Source organism: Pinus tabuliformis, chromosome X, assembly GCF_031772625.1.
Source record: "Pinus tabuliformis cultivar Carrire ecotype Pingquan chromosome X, CPIR1, whole genome shotgun sequence".
NCBI classification, from domain to species: Eukaryota; Viridiplantae; Streptophyta; class Pinopsida; order Pinales; family Pinaceae; genus Pinus; species Pinus tabuliformis.
In genome coordinates, this window is record NC_142308.1 from 363,025,023 (window position 1) to 363,038,454 (window position 13,432).

The following is a 13,432-nucleotide window of genomic DNA, read 5'->3' on the forward strand; positions in this document are numbered from 1 at the left end:
CTTCATCAACACAGACTTCGACGAGCACGGGGGCAATCCCCCCATTCCTTTATCGCAGGAAGGAAGTTCGTCAGAGTGATACCCGGCCATCTACTCGGTCCCACCACCAAGCAACCTAGTTGTCTCCTTCGACTGGAACCAACTAGGCAGACCCCGTTTGCCAGCAAGCATACCATTCAGAATTATCGTCCAAATATACAGAATGGTCATGGCTGGCACCATCATTGATGAGGGGGCATCTGTGAGTATCCTTTTCTCTACTGCTTGGAAAGTGCTTGGTTCGCCATCGCTTTTGCCTGAAATGAGAAATCTGACAGGCTTTGATAATGGAACCAGTCGACCTTTAGGGATCCTCCCCAATGTGCCCATAACATTGAAAGGGAAGACTGTTCAAATGAACGTGATGGTTGTTCAAGGACCCTTGGATTATAACCTACTCCTTGAACGAGACTATATATATTGCATGGGAGCCATCATCTCCTCACTCTTTAGAGTAATGTGTTTTCCGCACGAAGGAAGAGTGGTCAAGCTCGTGGACCAGCTTTCATTTCCCGGATCACGCATCGCAAATAGTCACATACCATCCCTAAATGGTCTCTTCACGCAAGAAATGTCTCAACCCACGGTCCGTCCTCCCGATGAGCGCGAGTAATTCGGATGGATATGACTGGAACCCAGGGGGCATGCGTCCTGGTCTGCTTCAGCAGGAAAACTTTGGATATAAGGTAGGTTTCTGCGGGAGAATATGACTAGTCTGTACCCCGTCCGTGATTGAGATAGGGGTTATTCTAGAATAAGATTCTTTTGTCAAAGTTATGTGTTTGGCGCTCGTTGTCACTCACCTTTGTCTATCTCGGTAGACATCGCCGAAGAAGTGTTTTTCTTGCTGCGCAAATGAAACAATCTTTGGTAACCTGAAAGAGGTAGGCCTTTCCTGGTAGAACAAATGTTTTATCTGCAAATTGAGGGGTAACCTTGAAATCGTACTTTATACTTGGGGGCATGCAAACCTTTTGGAGTGCAAGCAAGGGGCGGCTATTTATTTTTTAAATTTTTAGGTCCTCCCTTTAAACCTGTAGGTCTAACCCTTTAAACTCGTAGGATTAGTCGTTTCCGAACTTGCATAACGAAAGGATGTGGGGCATAGCTTTGTAAGGCGCAAGCTCCATAAAAAATGGAATCTTACATGAGACATTATTATCATATGACTGGATTAATCGAGCAGTTTTAGCACATAGTTCATGCTCGTTAAAAAATAAACATAAGGTCGAGCAGTTTTAGCACATAGTTCATGCTCGTTAAAAAATAAACATAAGATCGAGCAGTTTTAGCACATAGTTCATGCTCGTTAAAAAATAAACATAAGATCGAGCAAGTGTTTCAACCCGTGTTTAAGCTCGTTGAAAAATGAACTATCCTTCGGTAAATAACCACCGTGAATGTAACATTATCAGCCATTAAAGCCTTGGTCGTGTTTGCACCGTCACCTCCACTTTTCCATTGGCTGATCATTCACCTCTATTTGATTGTTTACCCATTTTGAGGAACAACTGCGAAGAGTGATTTCACTAGCCATCCTTGTGACACTGTCGTGCTTGGAAAATTCCAACCCTTACCTGGAATCAGTTGCTACCCATTTGATCACTCGTTCCTCAAAAGATGAGTCTTCTTTAAGCTCTTTTCAATTGACTCGTAAAATATGAAAAGATTGCCGAGTTTTGGCCTTCCAGCTCGTTAAAGCGACCGGAAGTGCTATCCCTCCTCTAGAATTTAATATTTTTGGACCTGAGGGATTATTGCACAAAAAGATCGAGAGCTTGTTTTGTTCGGCTCGTTAAAACTATCGAAAATTCATCCCTTCTGTATTGTTTTATACTTTTTCGGACTTAAGGGATTAGATGACGAAAAAGGAATTTCGGAGTTAACTTTACGTACCTTTTCAGACTCTCTAAAAATGAAAAGGACCAAGTTTTCTTTTTCGTTAGACTCGTTAAAAAGATTAATAGCGACAAACTTGTCTTTAGACGAGAACGAGTTTCACTATCGCTAGGCTCGTTAAAACATAGCGATGGGTTTGCCCGAAGGGAAAATTATAGAACAAGTATATGTTATCCTCCTCAAGCTTGACAAAAATAAAGAGGTACTGGTCAGCAATTACTGGGGAAAATTTGGGAAGAAACTCAAAAACCTTTATTGGTAGCAAGTCACTCTTGAACATGACACTTCCACTCCGTGCTTGAGTCGGGTTGGGTTGTTTCATTCACCGGTCACATCACCATGGTCTCGCCATACCATCCACCTTTGGGGTAAATGCTACCAATCCATCACATAAGTGTCGCTGATATGTTCAAGAGAAGTCATCCAGAGAAGTCAACCATGTCCCATCCACTGCCATACATTATACTTCATTCTTTCATGACCGCCACCCTGAACCATATATCATCAGATCGTTTTCACCTCCATCAAAATCATTTGCTCCGTTCTGTGTCACTGATGTGGGATACATCAAGGCCCTCCTTTGACGGATCGCTTCTTGTCGACATCAGCTCATTATCCAAGAAGTTGATCTAGGAACACCCCCTTCAGTACTTTGAAGCTTGCATGCCTCAATGGCAAGTTTCTCACTTTCGGCGACAGGTATACATCAATGACCTTCGACTGAAAGATTTTGCGTGGTGTTCGACACCAAGTCCTTTATTCACACCACGTGAATTGTACTGCAATACCTTGAGGGTCATTATCATTATCGGTGATTCCTCTCGCGCTTGTTAACAGTCTACATCATTGACTGGTAATCAAGCGATGTCTTTCCATGTTCGACTTCAAAACATTTTTCACATGGATCGACTTGTACTTAGAGTGAAGATCGGACGAGATTGAAGACCCCGTATCTAGTTTCATCCATCCGGGCTGCGATATATATTCAGGAAAAATAAAGAAATTGACATGTACAACATTGCAGAACAGATAATCATCCTACCAAAAGGATGATGATTTCAGCAAGATCATCAGTTTACCATCAGACGATTGTCTGTCCTATGTACATAAAAAATGAATTTATAAAGTTGAGCATGGGAATGCCCGCCTCAGCTAGATCATGAAAACAGTATGAAGAATAATGTATTGTATTGTATCTTATTACAGGTCTCCTCCCAGCATTGAATGAACTTCGGATCCTCCTAATAAAGCATTTCACCCGATAAACGGCCTCATACTTTAGGGGGCAACTGTTATAGACATTTTTGTGCCTTATAGCTAGAAGCATGAAATGTCCATAATTCAAGGGATCCAAAGTCCCTAAAGATGTTGTTACAGCTCCTAAAGGAACAAGGTCAACCAATGACAGCTTCTCCCAGAAGTTCTCCACCAAAAACCACTCAGAAACAGTCAATTCAGGATCAATTCAAGTGCTCCACTAGCTGCCTGCGTTGCAAAGCACCCCAGTACACTGTCTAGGTGCGTTGCAACGCACTTGAATGTACTACCCAGGTGCGTTGAGCGGGAAATGACAAGTGGCAGAGTCATTCAACGAGGTGGAAAGACCATGGAAGCTTCCAGAATCTTCTCCAATGACACTTGCCTCACTGAATTCGACCAAGTGATGAGTATGAGGCTCTCAGTCTCCAAGTGGAAGCAAGAACTGACAGAGAGAAGCCACAAGTCAAAACATAAGCTGACTCATCCTCTCTGCTTACATCTATATATGGATCCCTCATCCCAGAGATCCAGGGGGCTGGAATTTTTTACTTTGCAGAGAATTGTTGTTGGTTTGAGATTGAGATTAGTACATTGGGTGATTTATGCTTTGTTGGAGGAGAGGAAGGGATTCCTTTGCTGGGAGATAGATGCTGGATCGGGACTCACTTGGTTGTATCTCCTCTTGGACTTTATTATCATATCAATAAACTATTTGAGTTTCTCCTACATGCTGTGTACCAATGATGTTTTGTTATATTTGCATGTTTAGCTTAGTCTGATCCTGAGCTTTTTATGAATGTATATCTATATCTTCGTGTAGTTTCTCTCTCTTGTGATCTTGCAGGAATTCAGTGAAGCTGGGCCGGTGAAGGAGCAGGGAGTTGGGAGCCATTGAAGATAGGAGTGATTGGATCAACAAACTAGCGAAAGACACAGGTTAGGTACATCCTTCCTCCTCATTTGCATTTCATAAAGAAGAAATACTCAAGTAGTTTTCCTTGTTTGTTGCTAATGCACTATCACACCTTAGAGTGGGATAGGGGCATTCTGAATGGATACTTTTCCCAACAATAGAGTAGTAGATTCAATAATCGAGCAAAGGGAGAGAGGGAGATTTTTGAGTTTATTTTCTCCAATTTTGAGTTTCAAATATTTTCTAGCTTTGCAAGGATGACCATACGAGATTGCCAGAGGAGGTCGTATGAGTTAGCTAGAATGTTGATCTGGGAAACAGATCAACTTCCAGTTGTCGAAGATAGGTACCAGAGGAAGTGTGAGTTGTATTGTGTGGGTCTTAAAGAAAGGAAGGGTCCCAGTCATGGTCTAGGCTCAAAAGGAGATAGTTGGGCACTAGATCCAGGAGGTGGAGGAGTATGAAACTCTAGTTGCTAGTTGGGCAAGATCCTTGAGGATTCCAGCTCATGGATCAATACCTTGCTATGGGGGCCCATAATATTCAGTAGCAGTATGGATTAGTGATAGTTGATGAAGTTGGATGCCATAGTGACAATTACAGAGACTAGTAATAGTCAGATGATGGGGAGTGCAGTGAAAAGTTGGTAGTAGTGCAGTTGGCATAATGTAGAGTTAGCAGCAATGCAGATTATTTGGTGACAATGCAGATACTAGCAGCAGGAAAAGATTCGGGTGACATATGAATTATACTAATCACAATTGATTCAATATTTAGGATGCTTCTCAGATGCAGTTGTTTCGGTTGCAACAACAACATCTGAGAGGGAGTTGCAGTGCAGATGTAGTGTTGCCAGTGTGAGCAGCAACACAGATGCAATGTATATCAAAGTTACACATTGGTTGGTGGGAAGTATGGCCAGAAATCAGCAACATGGAAGGAGATGATGCAAAGATAGGGTGATGTCACAAGATGTGTAGTAGAGCACTAGAACACATTCCTCACTAAGAGGGAGTTTTAGTTTTTGTAGCATCGGATGTGTTCTAGCCACGAAAGTTTATTGAGAGGCTAGAATACAGGAGATCTCCAAAACCCATAAATAGTTTCTGGAAATTCCACCTAGAAATGATTTAATTAAATTATTATCCAGTTTTTAAATATTTATGAAGTCTAAACTTACAAAATATGTTTACTTAATCATAATTAATTAAGTCAAGGTGTGAATGTTCTACAAAATCACATGGATCAACTTCTAGTTAATACTAGCCATCGATTAAGATTTAATCTTTATCGTTGGAGTCCCAATAGAGGATTATAAGAAGAATTCGATGGGCACTTGGGGAGTACTCTTGAGCAGCAGTTCCTTGGGCAGATCGAGCTAGCAGTAGTAGTGTTCAAGCTAGAGAGGGATACAGTGTCAATGAGGGGCGGAGACAGTGATTCAAAGGAAGATTTCCAGATCCCATGAGGAAGTAGCAAGCGATTGAGTTATTTCTAGTGAAGTAACATGCAAGTGCAGGAATGAAAGTGCGGGAATACGAGTGTAGGAACACAAGTGTAGGAATGCATGAGTGCAAGAACACGCAAGTGCAGGAATGCATGAGTGGAGGAATGCAAGTGCATGCAGCACGAGTGCAGGCAGCACAAGTGCAGGAAGTGTGAGTTCCGAGGTTTCTTAGGTAATATCTGGTGGGCTCCAATATTGTAGCAATAATGCTACAACTCCTGGAGCTTCCTATCTCTAATTTTATCAACTCGGTAGTTCGTACAAACTTGGAAGCGACGGTGCTGTATGCACAAGTACTAGCTCTTGTCGCAGCTGTCACTTGGTCAGCTGGCACAAGTCCGCTAGGGCTCAAGCCAACTTCTATATGTTCTCAGAAGAAGATTTCTAAATGATGGACGAAGGCTATCTCAGAGGAAATTAATCTCTTGCAAAAACGAACTGAAAGCCAACAAAGCATGGAAACCCTAGTAAACCCTAATTTGACTAGCTTGACCCTTACAATGCAAAAATGTGAATGAAACTTCTACCAATGATGCCATTACTTCTAGTGAGTTGAAATGCATGAATCTAAGCTACTTGCATCTGAAAAGACATGTTTTTGTATTTTTTCTTAAGTGGATGGAGTGATTGTGATTTTGTTCTTATTAGGGTTTGGTTGTGCAGAGGTGGTGCAGAGGGAAGGAAAGCTTGGGAAAGGTCAGGGAGGCTAGGAGAGGTCCCAAGGGATCCTTAGCATCAGTCCACAGAGGTTCCTCACGTTCAGATGCTCAGCAACCGAGTGTGTGGGCTCCTACAGGATGTCTACAGGGGATCCTACAGGAAACTCAGGAATTTCTACAGGAAGTCTGTTAACTTCTACAGGATGTCCTACCGTGGGAGTTTTGGGTGATGGTGAAGTGATGGAGTGGTATAGGGGGATATGTAGGATGGAAATGAGGTGGTAATGGCTCAGCAACAGTGAGGTGAGGAGATGAGGGTGAGTGTAGAGGCAGATTTGTCTTAGAGGAAATAAAGGGAATGGAAGGCAAAAAAAAACAGGGGATATGAGCAGTGGGGTAGTTGAGGAACAAAGGGCTTCATTGGAGGATGGATAGTTGGTCTAGGCACGGTTCGGGAAGGTAGGAGAACGATGGAGTAGCGTTGCACGATGTAAATGAGACAAATCATCCAAGTCCTGCAAGTAAAAGTTATTAACTTATGCCAACAGCTTATTAAACCAATGAACAACAATGTATTCGTGAAGGAAACTGATATATGGTACTGAAGCAATGAAGCATTCCAAGAAATTGACACTCATGGACACTTCTATCCATCACCAAGACTGCGTTCAAGAGAGCATTAACATGTAAGCAAACGTTTTTGAATGGGCAGCACAGTCTGCGATCCCTGCCTCTAGAAAGAGGTGGATCATGAGCATACAGTCAGCCTGTTCTTTTTTAACTGTTATTCACTCTAATCTACTTAGCCTACTTCCAAACAACTACAACAATTCTAACTGATAAAACCAATCTGTTTAACTTCTACAGGAAATCCAAATCAGCAACTGTTTAACCACTACAGGAAATCTAAATCAGCAGCTATACTCGAATGCATGTAAAGGAAAATGGAAACGAAATGCTAAAGGAACAATATTGATACAAAGGAAGGAGGCCTGAGCTCTCAGGTTGGGCCCAATCCCGAGAGCTTTAGGTTCCTTTAAAAACTCAGAATTTGATCCAAAACTGCTTGCTTTTATTAAATCATCAAAAGTCTAACATCATGCCAAAACTAGCTTACAAAGAGAAAAAACCAAATTGACTAACTAGCTGCTACGAAATGACTAACCACTAGCTACAAAAAAATGACTACCAACTAGCTAACTAATGGCTAAAACAAAATGACTAACTGGCTAACCCCCATGAGGCCCCAAGCCTTCTTATTTATACAATTTGAGGACCCAACAGTCCTCCTAAAAGTTAGGGACTTGGCTGCCCAAGACTTGTAGTTAACAGCAGTCCTACTTGACTTGCTTGGCTGCCCTTGTGCTGATTGATTCGGTGGCCCTTGAACTCCGAGCTGATGGTGGAGAATTTGAGGTAAGGGCCCATAAATGAGGGGGACACCTTCCTACAAATCCTCTAGCTTGTTCTCCCACGAATTTGGCTGCCAAGTGCTCATTAAGACCTTCCATTTTGTCTCCAAGTTGACCAAAAAGGCTACACAAAGCACCCATTAGACTTGTTGGCATAATGACTAACCAAATTCACTCTATTAACATAAAAATAATAAAAAACATGCAATAAACAAATGAGAATGGTGGACTAAGCCAAATTAGGAGGTTGAATGAGCCCAAATAATTGTACATTTTTGGGGCTCATCATCACCCCCCTACTGAAAGTGTTGCTCATCCTCTGAGCAACCAATCTCTCTCCTCGTCTTTGATAGCCCTGGTGGCTTCCTTGGCTAATCATCTTGGCCGATTTCTCCTTTGGCTTCCCTCTTTTCAAACTTTCCTGTAGAAACTGTTCGCTGGCTTCCTGTAGAACAGTCTGCTAACTTCCTGTAGAACCAATTTCACTGATTTTACTTGCTTGGCTGGGGGTGCCTTCTCCTTGAACTGCGCTGCCTGAAAGCTGACGAATCCAACACAAATGGAAAGTCTAATGTATTATAAAAGCACACACGTACAATGAACTACCCGAGAATAGATATTGCATGCCAAAGCTGGATGGGAAAAAGTGTTTCCAGGCCTTTAAATCACTGTTTTTCCATTGGTTAACCTTGATTCACGTTTCTGTTCCTAACATGACAATACTTTCCGGCTGCGGAAGCTTTCTTTTCTTTATAAAATGCTTACTGCAATAGCAAATATGAGAATAATAATAGATTTGTATCCCAAAGCCAACCCAAATATAACATTAGTTGCTACTCCAGTCCTGCATGAATCGGCAATATCTTGGACAGGGCTGTAAGCATTACTAGTGTAGTACTCAGTGACAAAACCAATAACAAGGCCAGACCACAAACCAATAGCACCACAGAAGAAAAGCTCCCAGTTCTTTACAACCTTATGGGCAACAAAATTGAAGATAGTGAAGGATGAAGGCAATGCAACTAGGCTCACAGCAACAATGCCAATAGTCATCACTACTGTGGAGATAATAAGTTGCTTTTTCAATGCAGGCTCAATTTCCTTCACAGCCTTGATCTCAAATATGTTAGTTGCAAACAGAGTTGTGATTAAGCAAGCAATGATACCCATTGAACTAATAAGCAAGGGATAACACATGGCAGTAAGATCATGAGAGTTTCCAAATGATGATATGGATGCAACAACCAGAGCTACACAGGAAGATTCAGCATATGACCCAAATAGATCTGATCCCATACCAGCGATATCTCCAACATTGTCACCAACATTATCAGCAATGACAGCTGGGTTGCGTGGATTGTCTTCAGGAATGTTCCTCTCAACCTTGCCAACAAGATCAGCACCTACATCTGCTACTTTGGTGTAAATACCACCACCTACGCTGCCAAACAGAGCCATGGAAGAACCGCCAAGACCATATTTGAAGATGTTGAAATAAGTTTTGCTAACCATTTCATATATTTTTCTCCAAGATGTTCTGCTAATTTTCGTTTATCTCCATCTTGAGACAAGACAAACTATAGTTCCACAGCATGAGCTCGCATTTCAGAGTATGTAACTTCACAAAAAGGGAAGCAATACCTGAATTTGAATACACTTCGAGTGAATCATGTTGCAAGTGCAAGTTGACCAACAGCTGAGCGCTCAGATTTCTGTGTGATTTTTGGAGTGAGGTGGCAGAGACATGTGTTGGCCATGCAGACAGTTAGGCTATCGTGAACTGCATGTTCTACTTATGAACCGTATGTTTTCTTCTTGATCCGCTGCACTGGAGTTCAAGCAGCTGACACTAACTGTCCGTTTTTTTGACTTTCACGTGCATGGCTGACCCCTGCATGCTGCGTGACTTGCTAGAGAACTGGACATCAAGTGAACCTTCCTAAATTCATGGCTTAATTCCATCACTCCATTCATTCATGCAGTTCTTGAATTAGATTCATGCAATAGAGGAATAGGTTTTGTCACGTACCTGAAGCCAAACGGCTGCTTGTGAAGCTTCTTGCTGCTGCATGCTCTAATTCTTTGATTGCATGAGGCTTGGCTAATGATTTCTGATTGCTTTTCCTTGTGCAGGTGTCCTCTGGCTGGATCTGAGCTGCATGCAATCGTTTCCACGTTCAACTCTGCCCGTTCACGCTGCTGCTGCTGCATGGTCACAATGTCACCTTGACTACTTACAGTTAGTATGGCTCAAATCAACAGTCATGCTACCCTCTTAGGCAAGTCTCATGCCTCTGTTATCCATCTCAAACTCAAAGAAGAGAGAAAGTCTTGTAAAAACTATGTTTATCTCTGGGGTCGCAGGTTCTCTCTAGCCTTACCTGCGGGGACGCTGACCATGTTCACAAAATCTGCGTCCATGGACGCTCTGTATGTTAAGGGACAGGTGCGTCCCTCTGTAAAAGGCAAAATGCGCGAGTTTTATCTTGAAAAAGTTACTTGTGGTTACTTCTAGAACATTCTAGAGGTCGGTTTGATGAAATGGATGCGCCTCCAGTTGGTTCATGTATCTCTATTAAGGGGGAACTTATCCCATCAATAAGGGAGCTATCCCACCCAAAGAGGGGGATGATCCCATTGATAGTGGACCTGAATAACCTCTTTACAGCACTATAAATAAAGACATTGAGCCAGAAGGAAAGGAGGTTGGAGCTATACATTTTCTTTGGGTAAATGCTGCAGGATTTAGGTCTTCCATTAGAGCCTTTGTGAGGAGAGATTGTCTTTACTTGATTCTACTTGGAAGAGGGTGAGCTTTGTCAAAGTAGAGGAAAACCCTTGATGGACCCTGGGAGGAACTTGCACAACACCAAGGCCAGGTTGTAAGAGTTTCTTTGTTTCGTTATTAATACAAACTGGTTTATTTTTCTCAATAGCTTGTGTTAATGAGTTATTTCATGTGTTCCTTGGTCTGCATGTTGAATATATGTTTTATTATATGAAATGCAAGTGCTTGGTAATTGTTTGATTGTTTGTGGTTGCAGGAATTGACTTGAAGGAGGAGCTCATCCGGATCGTCAAGAACGGACTTCAACAACAGCGTTTTGGAATAAGGTAAGCCTAAACACTTGTAGTTTTCATGTTGTAAAAGGTGTATTTAGAGAAAGATCACTCCATTTTGTCTTGTTTGTCATTAGAATGTCTTAGACTTCTAGGAAGGTCAGTCGTGTCCGCACCCTTGACAATTCCGTGTGACAAATTGGCGACTCCACTGGGGAATCCATTAATGAGAGAGTCTTTTCCTTTATATGAACTTTGCTTTGAGAAAATCATTTTTATTTTCTGGTTTTTGACTGTGAGAATTAGTATTTGGGTGGCTTAGCTTTAGATTTAGTTAGATTTGGTTTTTCTTCATTTTTCCAGAAGGACGCACCCTCTGAGTACTGCACAGTGCGTCTTTGGACGCGCTGTTGCCGTTTGCACAGAGCGGGGCCGCACCTGTGACAACGGGTTGCCTGCGTCTTCCTGTAAAACTTAAGAAAATTCCATTTTTGCTTTAAATTGCTTTTAGATTTTGATTTTCCTTAGTGTTTTCTGCCCAGATCCTTTAGTACCCTGTCAAGAATTTTCACCTGAACTTGTTTTGTGAGCTTTGAGTGTTTTAGTGGTTTTCAACGAAGTTTAGACCTAGGGTTTGATTTTTGGATAGGTTTTGTAGTGACTTTGATAGTAGAAAGTTGTCCAGCCTTAGATCTCTCTGGTTAGTCAACCTTCTTAGAAGTCGGGCCTGTCGTAAAGTCTCCTTGTGTGAGCAACTTGCCATTTGAGTTGTTTTGGGTCAAATTTCGAATTGCTTGTTTATAAAGTATTGATTTCCATTTTACAAAAAGAACAAAAAGATTAGAGTTTTGTTTTGGCTAGTTTTTGGTTCTGCAATAAGCTAGTCCTTGATTTGATTGTGATCAAGTAAAACACCTTAGAAATAATCATTGTTAGTTTTGGCCTCGTTAAGATTGCTTAGAGTAAATTTGCCTTTAGTTTGCTTATGAGTGCATTTTCATAGATTTTAAGAGTTGTTAAGATTGATTTTTGGTTATATTAGATTTATTTGCTTTATTAAAAGAAAAATACAAAAACATCTTCTTTAAAAGTCTTGTTTCAAGTAGCTTTTTGTTTTTGAAAGAAGAAAAGAGTTTTTTTCGTGCATGTAAAGAGAGGTTATGTTTTTATGCTTGGAAAAGAAAAACGAATTGTTTCTTTGATTGTCTTCAATTAAGAAGTTGCTTTTATAAAGATTGCATTCTCTCAACTTTTTAGTTAAGCAATTCATCGAAAAAGTAAAGTAGTGGATAAATCATTCTAGGTGCATTTTGTAGTGGTTTCGAGTCGAGTCAACACACCACTGGTTTCACTTCCATCACCTTTTGACTTAAGAAACAACCTTAAAAGTAACGCTTAAATTAAAATCAATCTAGTAATCTTTATTTTTCTAGGGCTCTGAAGCACCAACATAGCTTAGGCTAGGGTCTTGGAGTAGGTGAGTACTTAACTCTCCAAGACTACAAAACCAAACAGATAGTCTATCTTGAGTAGAACAAATCCAATTGTTTCAGTTACATTCTGGGAAAGCTCCTCTTAAAGGAGAAGCACGAGCTCGTGTCCGAACCAGTGAGGGGATCATTCCTCCCTCGTTGGGAACGACGCCAGGCAGTACGTATTACAAACGGTAAACCTCGGATTAACCATTGTCGAGGAGCCAGGGGTCACTTATCGGTAAACCTTGGATTGTTGTCAAGGAGCCGGTAAGGGGATTGGAGCTTGCTACTCTGCCCTTGCGTGCTGTCGGAGTTTAGACTGTTCCCCCAGGTGTAATTGTTGTGATTGGTAACCTTAGTGGCCATAATATCTAGGATTCTACCCAAGGTGACGGTGGAGGGAAGGTCCCACTGTACCTGGAGCAGACGTCGGTTATACTCACTTGGATTTTCTGGGGGGTTCGCTTCACTTCGAGACGGTTAAAGTGGAGGAACTTGGTCCAGTCTATTCATTAAGCAGGTTGCCGGGGTAACTGTTCCACCCGCCATTTCTGTACTGAATCCTGCGAGGTTGGGCCTAATCACCAACTAGCGCTTTTGGTCCGGAAGACTACTGTTTGTGTGTGGTTTGACGCTCTAGATTATTTAGGCGTGTGCTTCAAATTTGTTTGGTTCTTTAGAAGACTTTAGGTGGTTTGATTTGAAATTTTTTACTTTGTTTTCGTGTGTTGTAGTTAAAAATCTTTAATTGTGGCGGAATTACCGAGAAGGTCCCGTCGAATTGCGGGCCAGTCTCCTGAAGTTGTTTCTGTGGCCGAATTGTTGAGAAGATCCCGTAGACTTAGGGGATCCCCTCCTCGAGACGACCCAGGTAATTTAGAAGGGTTAAAGGTCCTTGTAACTCCTCCTAGTGGCAGTAGAGTAGGTTCACCTGAAGAAGGAGAATCTTCCTTGGTAGTCCATCCAGATTACCAAAGTTTAGAAACAGGTTACAATCCCGAAGCTGTTACAGTTTCCGAGCTTGCTGGTAGTTTTTCATCTGCCAGTGAAACAGGCGAAGAACCTGAAATTTCCGAACCTGTTACTCCAACTCCTAGTGTTCCTGATTCACCAAGAATAGAAAGAATTATCACCGAAAATCTTCCTGTTGGATTAATTGCTATAGAAGAACTTGTTCCAGAGGAAGAAATAGGCGTTTCTGATTCTGA

The 13,432-nt window shown here is 41.7% G+C and overlaps 1 pseudogene; it reads right to left on the minus strand.

Moving 5' to 3' along the window:
- The window catches only part of LOC149140004 (pyrophosphate-energized vacuolar membrane proton pump 1 pseudogene), a 193,206-nt pseudogene extending 184,059 nt beyond the window's left edge, over positions 1-9,147 (minus strand).
- Positions 9,148-13,432: the final 4,285 nt, after the last annotated feature.